The 12819-nt window shown below is 31.9% G+C and overlaps 1 long non-coding RNA gene across 1 annotated transcript in view; it reads left to right on the top strand.

The window, feature by feature from the left end:
* The window catches only part of LOC148310337 (uncharacterized), a 45165-nt gene extending 33645 nt beyond the window's left edge, over positions 1-11520 (top strand). Inside the window, exon 3 of the long non-coding RNA XR_015837414.1 lies at positions 11395-11520. This is a non-coding gene — a long non-coding RNA (uncharacterized LOC148310337). The remainder of the gene's footprint in view (positions 1-11394) is intronic.
* Positions 11521-12819: the final 1299 nt, after the last annotated feature.

A 12819-nucleotide genomic window follows, 5' to 3' on the forward strand; every position in this document is an offset into this window, starting at 1 on the left:
AAATTTATGAGACAAATGCAGTCGGGAATAGAAGCATAGGGCCACCGAGATAAACTTGATATTCAAGTATTTCAGATTATTACTAGTATTACTTGAAAGTAGACAGGTCAGAAGTTGGGATATTCGGCGGGTATGTATGAAGAACTGCTGCAATATAAATTGACGAGCTATACAGCTATCAATGTATGCAACGATCATATTCAACAAGAACACCTGTAGTGGTTGGTGTAATTAAAGAGGCGATCTTCAAACACTTCGGATACTTCGCTGTACTTCTTCAAGACTCAATTGCATTCCTTTTATTATATTCTCAGTTGCAGTACGGCTACCCAAAATCGACAGAAATTTATATCAACAAAAAAATATTGAACATCCATTGAGAACTGAGTGAGATTATAAAATTTCACAGCATCTACTGGATACCATTTTGTTTCACATTTTCTATAAATTTTACAATTTAGTTTATTAAAAAAAGTTGCTTTGCAGGAGAAGTTCTGTCAGGTAGCCTAGATGCTTCGGTTTCAAATCTGGGATTTGAATTTATGGAAAAATTCAATATAGAGAAGAAGGAAAAGGAGGGAGAAAGATCAAAATTTAAATAAAGGACAACTTATCAACTAGAAACATAAAACATATATGTTCCATAAATTTCAAAGAGTCAATATGTAGATAAATTCATTTTCAAAGTGAAAACACGTCTAATGATTTTAAACAACCATGCAGAGACATCATTTAAAAGAAATATTGCAGAAACTTTACTGTATGAACGTGGTCTAAAATATATTTAGTCATAGTTTATTTTTTATTATCTGTGTTTCCATCTTTGTGTCTCTGTTTTTAAGTACCACACCATCATTTACCATAATGCTTCTAAGATAACGTAATACAAGGTTTTCATCGCGTCAATGGTTAACATGTTCTTAATATATACGAATGCATATATGTTTTTCTAATGTCAAATTTACATGCTCAATTACGCCTAAAACTTCAGATACAATTTTTTTATTATTCGGATGTATTGAGAGTGTATTTCTTAATTTTGACATCGTTTCTGGTTAAACGGATAGTGATATTATATTATTGATATTTGGCTCAAAGTTATGCCATTTACAATATGTCTCAAATCGTTGCAAAATTCCGTTTAATGTTTATAGAGGTCGATAATTGGAGCTCGTACCTTACTGCAAGAAAATTAAGGGGCATGAAACGGTCATCAATATGAACATTATCGTTCTATAAAACACATAAAAATATCCGCGATGGACGAAAGAAAATGTCATATTGGAACAAAATAACTTTGGAACAGTAAAAAGATAATTCCCATTTTTAATTATGTACACTCACGAAGGTCGGATGAAAACACCACAGCCCTAGGAAATAAAATGCAGACCGATAATTTTAATTGATCATTTTTGTTAACAACATTTTGATTGTGTCCAAATACTTGTTCACAAATCTGGATTATCTCCAGTTATAGGAATTATTTATCATATTATTTTTTGACATCTCAACATAGATACGGAAGAATACGGACGTCTGGACAGACTAGTATTGACTAGATGTAGTAATACTAATTAATTTGTATTTTTTTTGGTAATTATCTTTAATTCTTCAAATCCATTGTGACACGTGTTTTGTTGCTATCAGCTATACAAGGTATTTGATTATAATTCTAAGTGCATCAAATCGTGTGTCACAATAGATTTTAAGCAATCGCGGCATTTACCAATTGAAAATTTAATTTATACAAAAACATCGTTATAAATATTCTTCATTAATGTTTGACAAAATTCTGAATGCATCAAAACACGTGTCATATTAAATTTTAAGCTATGCAAAAAACATAAGTAATAGTCTTAATTTTTGTATATGTGAATAATACACTATAACGTATGTACAAAACCAAAACAATTTTTTTTCGCGAATTTGCAATTTTCGGAGGGCAAAAATTTCCGGGTAATCGCGCCCATCTTCTGCTAAATGCCCCCTCATTACCGTCATTGCGCATATTTCAGAGATGCACGCGCATCGGGAAGTGAAAAACATCGGCGAATCATCGCAACTGCATTCAACCAGACGCGAACAAAAAAAAGCCGCCAAGCGGTCTGCCAAATAAGGGAGCGCCGGTTTTTCTACGAACCGGGCCAGCCCAATGTTAACAGGCGAGTAAACGCCCCGAGCAAAAAGAGCGATCCGTTTACACCTGGCTGTAATTACACTTTGAATATAATGAATCCATTTTTGTGCTGGGCTGGGTTTTTAACCCGCATTTGCCGACGCGGTAGACAGTGTTTCGAGCAATAGTGATGGGCATTCGAAACGATGAAATTCCAAGGTACTATCGACACGGGGTAAGTTGCAACAAACGGATAAATTAGTCGATACCGACAAGATAAATTTAATATCCAACAGGAATGTTATGGATATGAAAAAAATTGTTATTGATTTTCGTTCGTTATAATATTAATGATAACAATAATCGTCGTATGGGATTATTTCAAATGACCATGTATTAATTTTTATAGTTAATAAATATTAGTGATAAATATTTTGTCAGTAAGGAAAAAAATCAATGATTAAAATTAACTAAAGTTAAATATTTTCTCATTTTTTTCCTTTAAATCTTCTTCTTACCTTATGTTTTTTTTATATGCCTATTTACTGTACCTTTTATTGCTTTATATTGATTTTACCCTTTGTTTTCTTATTTGCTACTTTCTTATCTGTTTTTCAATATTGTCAACCTTAATTCCATGTCCCGAAATGAGTAATGCAAATTACTCATCGGGAATATTATTTATGTGACGTATGTATGCAATATGTTTAATTATATCTATATATTATTTTGAAAAATAAAAATACTTTTTTCCTAAACACAGTTATCCCCTTCTTTGCTCCTACCCCACCTTAAAACTCAATTACCCCCACCCCTATCTTTATCAAAACCTTATAATTTGTTCACTGTTTCTTTTATATGTCATAAATTTATGTTTAATAATAATAATATAAAACCCTTATCCGCACCCCAATGGTACATAGGGCACTGCTTCATATAAACGCAGTGTTATCTCAATCGTTTACACATGAAGGAAAGGTGATCAGCCCTCCGCTTCAGGTACCAGTCCAGGGTAATATTGAAAAAATATTACAGTGTAAAAATCACTTATATTTATTTGACCCCCCCTGGGAACCGAACCCGGGACCTCCAGAACGGTAGCCAAGCGTACTGGCCATTACACTACGGAGGCGAACAAAATGTTAAGTCATAAAATAAACCCTGAAGAGGGCAATAGGTTGTTTCCGAAACTAGTTAGTTTTTAATAAAAATGTGAGTGGATCAAAAAACAATGTCTTTTTATTTATCAAAATTATATATCACAATGATCCACAAAGTTAATGCTTTCAAAATTTAAAAAATAAATAAATATGTATTGATACATCCTCCATAGAGTTAATAATCCAGTGTTTGATTTCAGTCCTTTTTTTCAATGTTACAAAACAATCGCAACTCGTAGGAGATTAATTCCATCTTAAACGTTCATCCTTCGAGTCCATGTGCAGAGTTGACTCTAGATTTTGTTGCCCATATCGAGGTGTTATGATTGTTATTATTAGATTTTTATCAGAACTTCAGAGAAACGATTTACAGCCCAAAAAAACATTAATTTAATGAATAAACTAGTCAATATTTATGATATTTTCCATCATCAAAGTCATTAAGACTTCTTATGTAGAGTGTTCCAATTCCATTTACGGTAATGCTCTGGGATTGGCGCTGAGAATTACCTGTACACACTAGTCTTTTTCAGGGTAACTTACGTACGTAGTACTCGTATTATGTGTACAAAAAGTAATATTATTAAATCACTTTTCGCTAGAACAGAACGTTCATTACAATCATTAAGATGACTTTGAAAAATTTATATATCTTTCATTGCTCTTTCTTTCTGAATCAAAAATCTCATTTTTATATTTAGATTCGTGCAATTTCATCCCAATAATCGATGATTTCAAAATAAGTTCTTAAAAATAACTTGACGTAGCAACGTATCTATCTAAAATATGATTTTCTGATTGCGAACAAGCTTTTAAGGGCTAAGGGTAATGGTTTTAAGATTTTTATCGGACTTCCTCTGTCTCTATATTCAACTGCATTCGCCTCATATATTTTTTACGATTCTTTCCACACTCATTACTTCCACATGTCCGAACCATATTTTCACACCTTTATTAATTTTATCGATAATGCTTATCTCAGACTTGCATTTTTACCTTATTTTATTACTCAAAACATATCGCTCACTCCTTTCAAGAACGTCATAAATCAAAAATCGCCAATTTTAAGTTATACATGTTTTCGGAATGCCCAGAAAATGTACTATATCCCAGCAAAAGCGGCATATTTTTAACTTAATATTTACCCGCTACAGGGCAGATAGTGTCATTTTTGCATTTTGAAGAAAAGGTATTGTTTAAATATTTTTAAAAATATACTAAATATTTTTCAAATGCAGAAAAAACCTTCAGGTTTTACTTAAAAAGATCTATTGCACAGTAAAAAGTTAAATAAGTGGCTTGATATTTATTTTTAATACATTGTATTATATTTTTAAACTTTAAAAACGTTCTCCTGAAAAATCTAGTTTTTTGATTTATGACGTTCTTGAAAGGAGTGAGCGATATGTGATTCATTGTTTTGCTACACTTTCTTTTGAGAGATCCTCGACTGCATTCAGTCTATTTTCATCCTTCTTTTCCTAACACAAAAATCACTTACCTGTCTAATTTATCAAACGTAGATACCACAGCTATTTCGAAGATGAACAATATTTTGTGTTTGTACTATACATATACCACACACACAATATTGGTTTGATGCTGGACATAACTGATAAAATAAAACACCGACTACATAGTTTTTCCGCGTTTGTTTGATTTTTCCCCATAACCAAATTTCGTCATTACCGACACCAGACTGATAACGTCGGCAATGTTGAAACCCAGTTATTAATGAAAATAAAATAAAAATAAAATTAAACAATTTATTTTTTTATTAATTGCTTCGGCTCACTCTATGGTATCTATTAATTTTTTATTTAAATTTTACTTGGTAAATACCACGATACCTTAAAATCTATTGTGACTCGATGCATTGCACATCATACGGTGTCAAAAACTGATGCAGAATGCATTGAAACACGTGTCACAATGTATCTTCAGAAAAAGTGGTATTCACCTAAAATACTACTTCAAAGGCGCTATTTTACTATATAAAATGCAACTCCACCAAAAAATGTCAGTACCTAACTTTATAAAAGTACATGATATTTTTTTTTATAATATTAACTTGTTTTTTTAATGTCATTCAACATTCATTTTTAAGTGCTGTATAATTAACAACCCCTAATTAAATCAACATCGGAATATCATCGCGTATTGCAAATATTTCTATAAAAATGCAACCCGGCAGTGATGGATATGAGTATGAAGAATATATAAACGTCAGAATTATACGAAATGTCGGGGTTTTTTGGGCAGGCAAGTAAAATATGAGTGTTGCAAACAAATAATGCTCATTTCTCTGCTGCTGCAAGTCTTAATAATTCAGAGATTATGATCTCGTCATATTAAAAGCCGGGTTTTTATTACACGCACCATATTATTCTTTCTTGTAGCCGCCTTAACCCCTTCTCTCCTCAATTGTTGTAAATATTCTTTAAGTAAAGAATTATTTTTTTACAACATTTTGAGTGTGTCCAAATACTTGTCCACAAATCTGGATAATCTCCAGTTATAGGAGTTATTTTTCATATTATTTTTTGACATCTCATCAAAGATGAAGAATAATATGGAAGTCTGGGCATTTACGGGGCTGACGACCGTCATAGGCTGGTTTAAGTGATCACTTTACACACGTGTAACATTCGCCAATCCTACCCATTTTAAGCCAGCTTATGACTGTCATAAGCCCCGTAAATACCCAGACATCCATATTCTTCTTCATCTTTGTTGAGATGTCAAAAAATAATATGAAAAATAACTTCTTTAGTTTGAGATAATCCAGATTTGTGAACAAGTATTACTAAGTTGTACTTAAAACTTGAAGTAATAACTTAAACAACGATCCTATGCAGATGAACAATATCTACTACCCCTTAGATTTTAAATTCATGCAATTTAAATAAAACTGCATTATTTATGGGATGACCCTATACAATTTATTGTAAATGAACGTTAATTTTCAAGTAAAAAAAAATCTACAAAAAGACGACTACAAAGTTTCGTCGCCTTTCAAAGGGTTAACATGTATTCTGTCTTCTGTCTCCAGCTCATATCACATTTTTCTCTCTTCACTCTTCTGTTATTTCTCCGAAAGCCTCCAGAATCTCATATGTTCACTTTTTATGCCAATATATACTAACTGATTTGGACTTATAAGCGTGATAAGTATTTAATAAATTCCTCATTTACAGAATGTAACCCGACATGTATTATTGTATTATTGTACAAAGTGCTAGGATGTTTAAATGAAAACTTAGTTTTTGTATATGTTTGTAATGAAACAAAACATGTGTGGTGTAAGTCAACGTGTTTCTTCACGTATCCGCCACTGATTTACTGTGTCAACTTACTTGTATTATTAAAAACATCACTTACATGCTTTCTTGAAAGCAAATATGTTTAAAAACATATTATCTTCTATTATCTCAACGTTTGGAATAAAACAATATTCAACTCATGACTTACAGAATAGCTTTTTATTTATATCAAATTACAGTAAAACCTACACATAACGGACCTCTATTAAACGAACTTCAGATATAACGGACAAAAATCCGGTCAAATATAAAAAAATAAAACTTATTGTTGATACTATACTTGCTTAAAGTCAAGTGTCACTGCATGTACACAATATTAAGAGGCAATGATAATCACAAATATATTTTTTTTTGTGTTTACTTAATTTGTATCTTAATATAGTGTTTCAAAAAAAATACTTTCAAAAAAAGTTTTTTTTTAAATATGAACACTAATTAACGAACTTTCGGTTTTAACGGACACTCCCTTCCCCCAATTAGATCGTTATATTGAGGTTTTACTGTACTATACATCTTATAACAATCCTGTAAATACTTAGATTTTCATATTCTTAGTCATCTTTGTCGAGATTTCGGTATGAAAATTAACTTCCAAATGAAAAAAACAGATTTGTGAACAAAGAAATGGACACACTAAAAATGTTGTGTATTTAGCGATCTGTTATTGCTATTTAATACATTTTTCTGGTGAGGTACCTACGCCAAATGTTGTTCACATTTTATCTTACTCAGATGGTGTAAATAGGTGCTTTCCTGTACATATCTGTGTTAAATGAGCAATTAATAAATATTAATAATGTCATACTTGTAATATATGGCTCGGGAATATAATATAAATATTACACCACAATAATTTAAACGCATTTGGACTTATCGATACTTTATTACCTACCTTAGTATGCGAATAGTGTTTAGATGTTAATCCATTCGAGAAAAAAATATTACATTGTATTGAATTTTAAACACCAACATCGATAAATGGTTATGTTATAACACTAACGAGTTTAATTAGTGAGAGTTAATTGATAAATAATTATTGATTGCGTATTGTTGGTAACATAACACAAGCTTGAAAAAGAAATTTTGATACGAATGCTAACAAAATTGGTATCATTTTTATTTATGCTATGTACTGACATTTTTCAGCAGAACTCAATTAAATAAAACAAACAAACTGAATAGCTTTGTTCCTTTTTATTGCAGTCCACGAGTGACCAGTTTTTTTAAAGTTTTTTTTTTATAAATATATCAAATGAAGTTTATTGTCTGAAATGGTCACATAACACAATATGTCGCAATTAAAACAAAATTCATACAATTCACCCGTTACGCACATTTCATATTTTTCTGTCAATCCAGTTTTCCTATAAAATTTGGAAAATCCTGTGGTTCTTTGAGTACAAAACCATTGTAGCAGTTTCATCAAAATTCGTACGATCACAATACTTTTTTTTGAGTCCGTGATGTTTTTTTAAAAAAATACAACGTTGACACTAAAAAATATGAAAACTTAAATTTTTGTCTGCCTCCGTGGTGTAATGCTTAGCGTGTTTAGCTACCATGCTGGTTTGATTTCCAGGTGGGGTTGAAAATAAATATTAGTGATTTTACACTATAATATTTATTAATTATTATCCTGGACTGGTCCCTGAAGCGCAGGAGTGATCACCTTGCCTTCATGTCAGTTACGATTAAGATAACACTGCGTCAATACGATTCAGTGTCCTATGCACCATTGAGTGCGGATAAGAGTTAGAAAAAAAACTTAAGTTAAAAATAACAGATTCTCCTTATTTTACAGTTTCTTCTCTGTTTAGACGTATTACGCCTGCGATGGATCGTAGAGTCTTTATCTGTGGTTCTAAGAAGGTTTATTTGTTCTGGTGGTGTCAGTTTATTTTCAAAATTACTTTTTTTCTTATAAATACCGAAAATTCAGGATGGCGTTAATACATATTTCTGTTATCATATAAGTTTATCTCAAAAATTACTAAACATCCCCCGCTAAAGTTCACGTCATAACCACGACATGACCTTTGGTGAATGTTTAATTTAAAAATTATCTTGAGCTGTTTTAATTTTTTATTTATTTTTAAGATGTAAAGCTACTAAGAAGCTTGCTGCTAAAGAGAGAAATTATATTTTAAATTGTAGCGACATCAAGATAGATCAACTTGACAGTTTATTGGCTGCATTAATTTGTTTTATTGCCATAATGTATGCAAGCGGAGTAAACTGCTTGGGAAGATCATTTTATATGCAAAAATAATTAAGAGGAACCACGCCAGTAATTTTTCAAAGATTTGATTCCCAGTTACATAAAATTAAATCGAAGAGAATATATTTTTTGAAGATAGGGTCTTAGCGATATTTTGCTCGCTACAACAGAATGAAGGTTGAATGCAATGTTGTGTCGAAATTTCATAGCAATCGGTGAATTACTGATGGAAGCTTTCTAACAAACAAACGTTTCCATTTTCATTCGTGTATACAGGTTTTTCACATCACAAAAAGTCTTTTAAACACTGAAATCTCAACAAAGATGGTGAAGAATATGGAAGTCTGGGTATTTACAGGGCTTTTGACCGAAGTATCTTTAAATCAGCATATGTCGGGTCGTAAATCCCTAGTGCCCTAGCGGTGTTATTGGCTGGTTGAGGTGTTCAATTTATACACATACATATAACATCACCATTCTATCCATGATTGGCCACCACGCTACACAAATTCTAGAAATGCACACATACACACATACACAAATCTAGAAATGCACACATACACAAATCTTGAAATTTTTAATTTTATATTTTTTTACGTATCCAGTACAAAAAAAAATTAGTTTTCAAGAACGTTATAAATCAAATATCGTCAATTTTCAGTTGTGCATGTTTTCGGAATTTCATGCCCAGAAAATGTACTGTATCCCAGCAAAAACGGCATAATTTTAGCTTAATATTTACCCGCTACAGGGCAGAAAGTGTTGTTTTTGCATTTTGAAGAAAATATATTGTTTTTAAAATATAAAATATTTTTCAAATGGAGAAAAAACATTCAGGTTTTACCTAAAAAGATCTGTTGCACAGTATAAAGTTCAATAAGTGGCTGGATAGTTATTTTTAATACATTTTACCATAGTCTTAAACATAAAAAAAGATCTCCTGAAAAATTTAGTTTTTTACGACGTTGTTGAAAGGAGTGAGCGATATGTCATTTCTGTTTTCTGAGCGCTCATCAGTTTTTTTTAATACATTTTCACTTTCAGTGAAATTCCTTTTATTTTTGTGCATTTTTGATAAATATCTACAATATTTTGGCCAAAAACTGGTTATTACACTCAATTTTCCGAGATCGTGGGTACACCGTGAATACACCAATGTAGAAACATGTACGCTTTAATTTGAACAACAAATTAAATGTCCGTATCAATCAAAATAATTTGCCGTTTTTAATATTGCCAGAGGCGATCCGAGAAAATAAACATCTGCGCGAAATGTACCCACAACCGGTACTATAATTTAAATACTTAGCGAGTTATTTTTACAAATTGAGTAAATTGTATAATAATTATACACTATTATAAATTTTAACTTACATATTAAAAATAAAACTTGTAAATATCGTTACATATAAAGCAGAGAAAAATTATTGAGCAAAGTTTCTAAAATATTCATGAACAATTCACAACCCATTTTAATATCGTTAAAATTTAAAAGTTATTTCGAAAAGTATAATGAATAGCCTTTCTCGTTAAATTGTCAAAGCAAAGCCAATTTGTTTTTTCCATTTTGTTATTTGACGCATACTTTTTCATATAATTAATTTTTTTTAAATATAAAAACAAAATGCTTGTTTACGATCACTTTTTTGAGTTTATCACATCTATAAAATTCTATTCTATTCTATTTTGTCCGCCTGCGTAGTGAATGGTCAGCACGCTCGGCTATCGAACTGGAGGTCCCGGGTTCGATTCCCAGGGGGGGTCAAATAAATATTAGTGATTTTTCACTCTTATATTTATTCAATATTACCCTGGACTGGTACCGGAAGCGGAGGGCTAATTACCTTTCCTTCATGTGTAAAAGATCAAGATTGAATGAATTAACAAAATTCTATGAAAAGTAAATTGTTTATGACATGGAATCATATAAATACATCCCCGAGTGATACAATCTATTTCAGATCTACCCACCTCTATTATCCATTTACAAATAGCTCTTTCATACAGAGTAGAATATATAAAATATATTGTAATCATTATATCTAGATTGTATTGTCAATCACTTGATGTTTTAGTACCATAAACCCTAATGTGACATGGTTGAGATGGTTTGGACATGTAGAACGAATGAGTGAGGAAAGAACGGTAGAAAAAAATATGAGGCGAATATAATTGGAAAAAAAGCAGAGGAAGACCGAGAAAAACTTCCAGCACGATCTGGTATGCCAAATACTTGAGGGCGGTCAGGTTAGAAGTCGAAACAATCGGCGGGTGTGTATGCGGAGTTGCATGAACGTGGAAGAGGCGAAGAATGTTCGCAAAGACAGAGTGGTGTGGCGTTGTATTCTCTCTGCCTACCCCTGCGGGGAAGCGGCGTGATGTTTTGTTTGTTAGTTTTTTAATGTGACATTTCTGACCTTCTCTATGACATGTTGACCTGTAGAATTTATAAATTAAAACAGTTTGTAGTTGGTCTTGAGGCATCTGCCTTTACTTATCTTCAGATTTCATCATATATAAAATGTTGATGTAATCTAAGCTTTAGAAATACTTTTGGTTTTTGTTTTGTGGAAACAGTAGTGGCGCGGAATTGCGGCCCGCGGGCAAAAAGTACGCCGGACGATCGCTCCCGAAGGTTAGCGAAAAAAGCCGATCGCTCGATCCATCGATCCGTGGACATTGAACGCGCCAACCTAGGGTTGACAAAAAATTCATGGAAATCAAATACCTGCAAAGGAAAACAATGATGGTATTTATATTTTATTTTTCAATCTGAAATCAATTTAAAAATGAGACTGTCAAATTGTTATCTAATCGCAGTATTTAAGTTGTTTTGAGATTAAAAACCGACACTTTATTTTAATAAATCACATATTACTTTTAAAACCATAATGATAAAAAAAATATATCAATTCTTACTTTATATAATTTTGAAAACTTCATTTGTATTTATATTTTTTACGTTTAAAAAGTATTTTTATATCTAATTTGATGTTTTAGCATAAATAATAATAATAATAAAACCCTTATCCGCACCCCAATGGTGCATAGGGCATTGCTTTATATAAACGCAGTGTTCTCTTGATCGTTTACACATGAAGGAAAGGTGATTAGCCCTCCGCTTCAGGTACCATTCCAGGGTAATTTTGAATAAATATTACAGTGAAAAAATCACTCTTATTTATTTGACCCTCCCGGGAATCGAACCTGGGACCTCCAGAACGGTAGCCGAGCGTGCTGACCATTACACTACGGAGGCGGACGGTTTTTTTTAAAAACTTTTTTTAGCATAAATTATTCAAATCAAATAATACAACTATGTATGTTGAAATAAATAATTAAGTAAACTTAAGCCTTAAATAATTGGGTTTTAATGGAAGTATGTTCATCTTACATATATTTATATCATATTTCAAGAAGAATCCTACATACACACTTATATACATCATTAAGTGGATTTTTGCTTCTTCTAGCGAAAAAAAAAACAAGTTTTATTTTAATCTGTGTTAGGAATAGGAAGGATAAACTTGTATGGGCATTTGCTCATTGCTGGGAGAAAACCACGTTAAACCCCTCAGGAGGAGCCGGACAATTGACAGTCGTCAACAGGCCTTCCGTTAATCGGACATTTGGACACACCAAAAAATGTCGTCAGTAATATTTTTTTATGAAATTTTCGTACGCCTTCTTGTGCCAACCTTGTTTTTCTCTGGTCGAGGACGAGATCTACACCTTGACATATTTACGGACCAATTATGTGTACTGCCGGGGATAATGGTCGAATCCCGCACCACATACTCCGTTCAGGGATCACTCGTCAATCTGGGGTAAGTCTACTCAAGCTTTTGGACTTTCTTTCATAAACTTATAATAATAATATGTACTTTAAATTTGATCTGCCAAATAACCTGATAAATACTCATTGATTTATTCAATATGTGATCAATATAAGATTCTCTTTTAAAAACAAGAAAAACCTTAACTAAAAACCCTAGTCGGGAG

This window comes from Brachycentrus maculatus, unplaced genomic scaffold (assembly GCF_059751285.1).
Source record: "Brachycentrus maculatus isolate JH-2025_06_01 unplaced genomic scaffold, ASM5975128v1 h1tg000099l, whole genome shotgun sequence".
Lineage (NCBI taxonomy): Eukaryota > Metazoa > Arthropoda > Insecta > Trichoptera > Brachycentridae > Brachycentrus > Brachycentrus maculatus.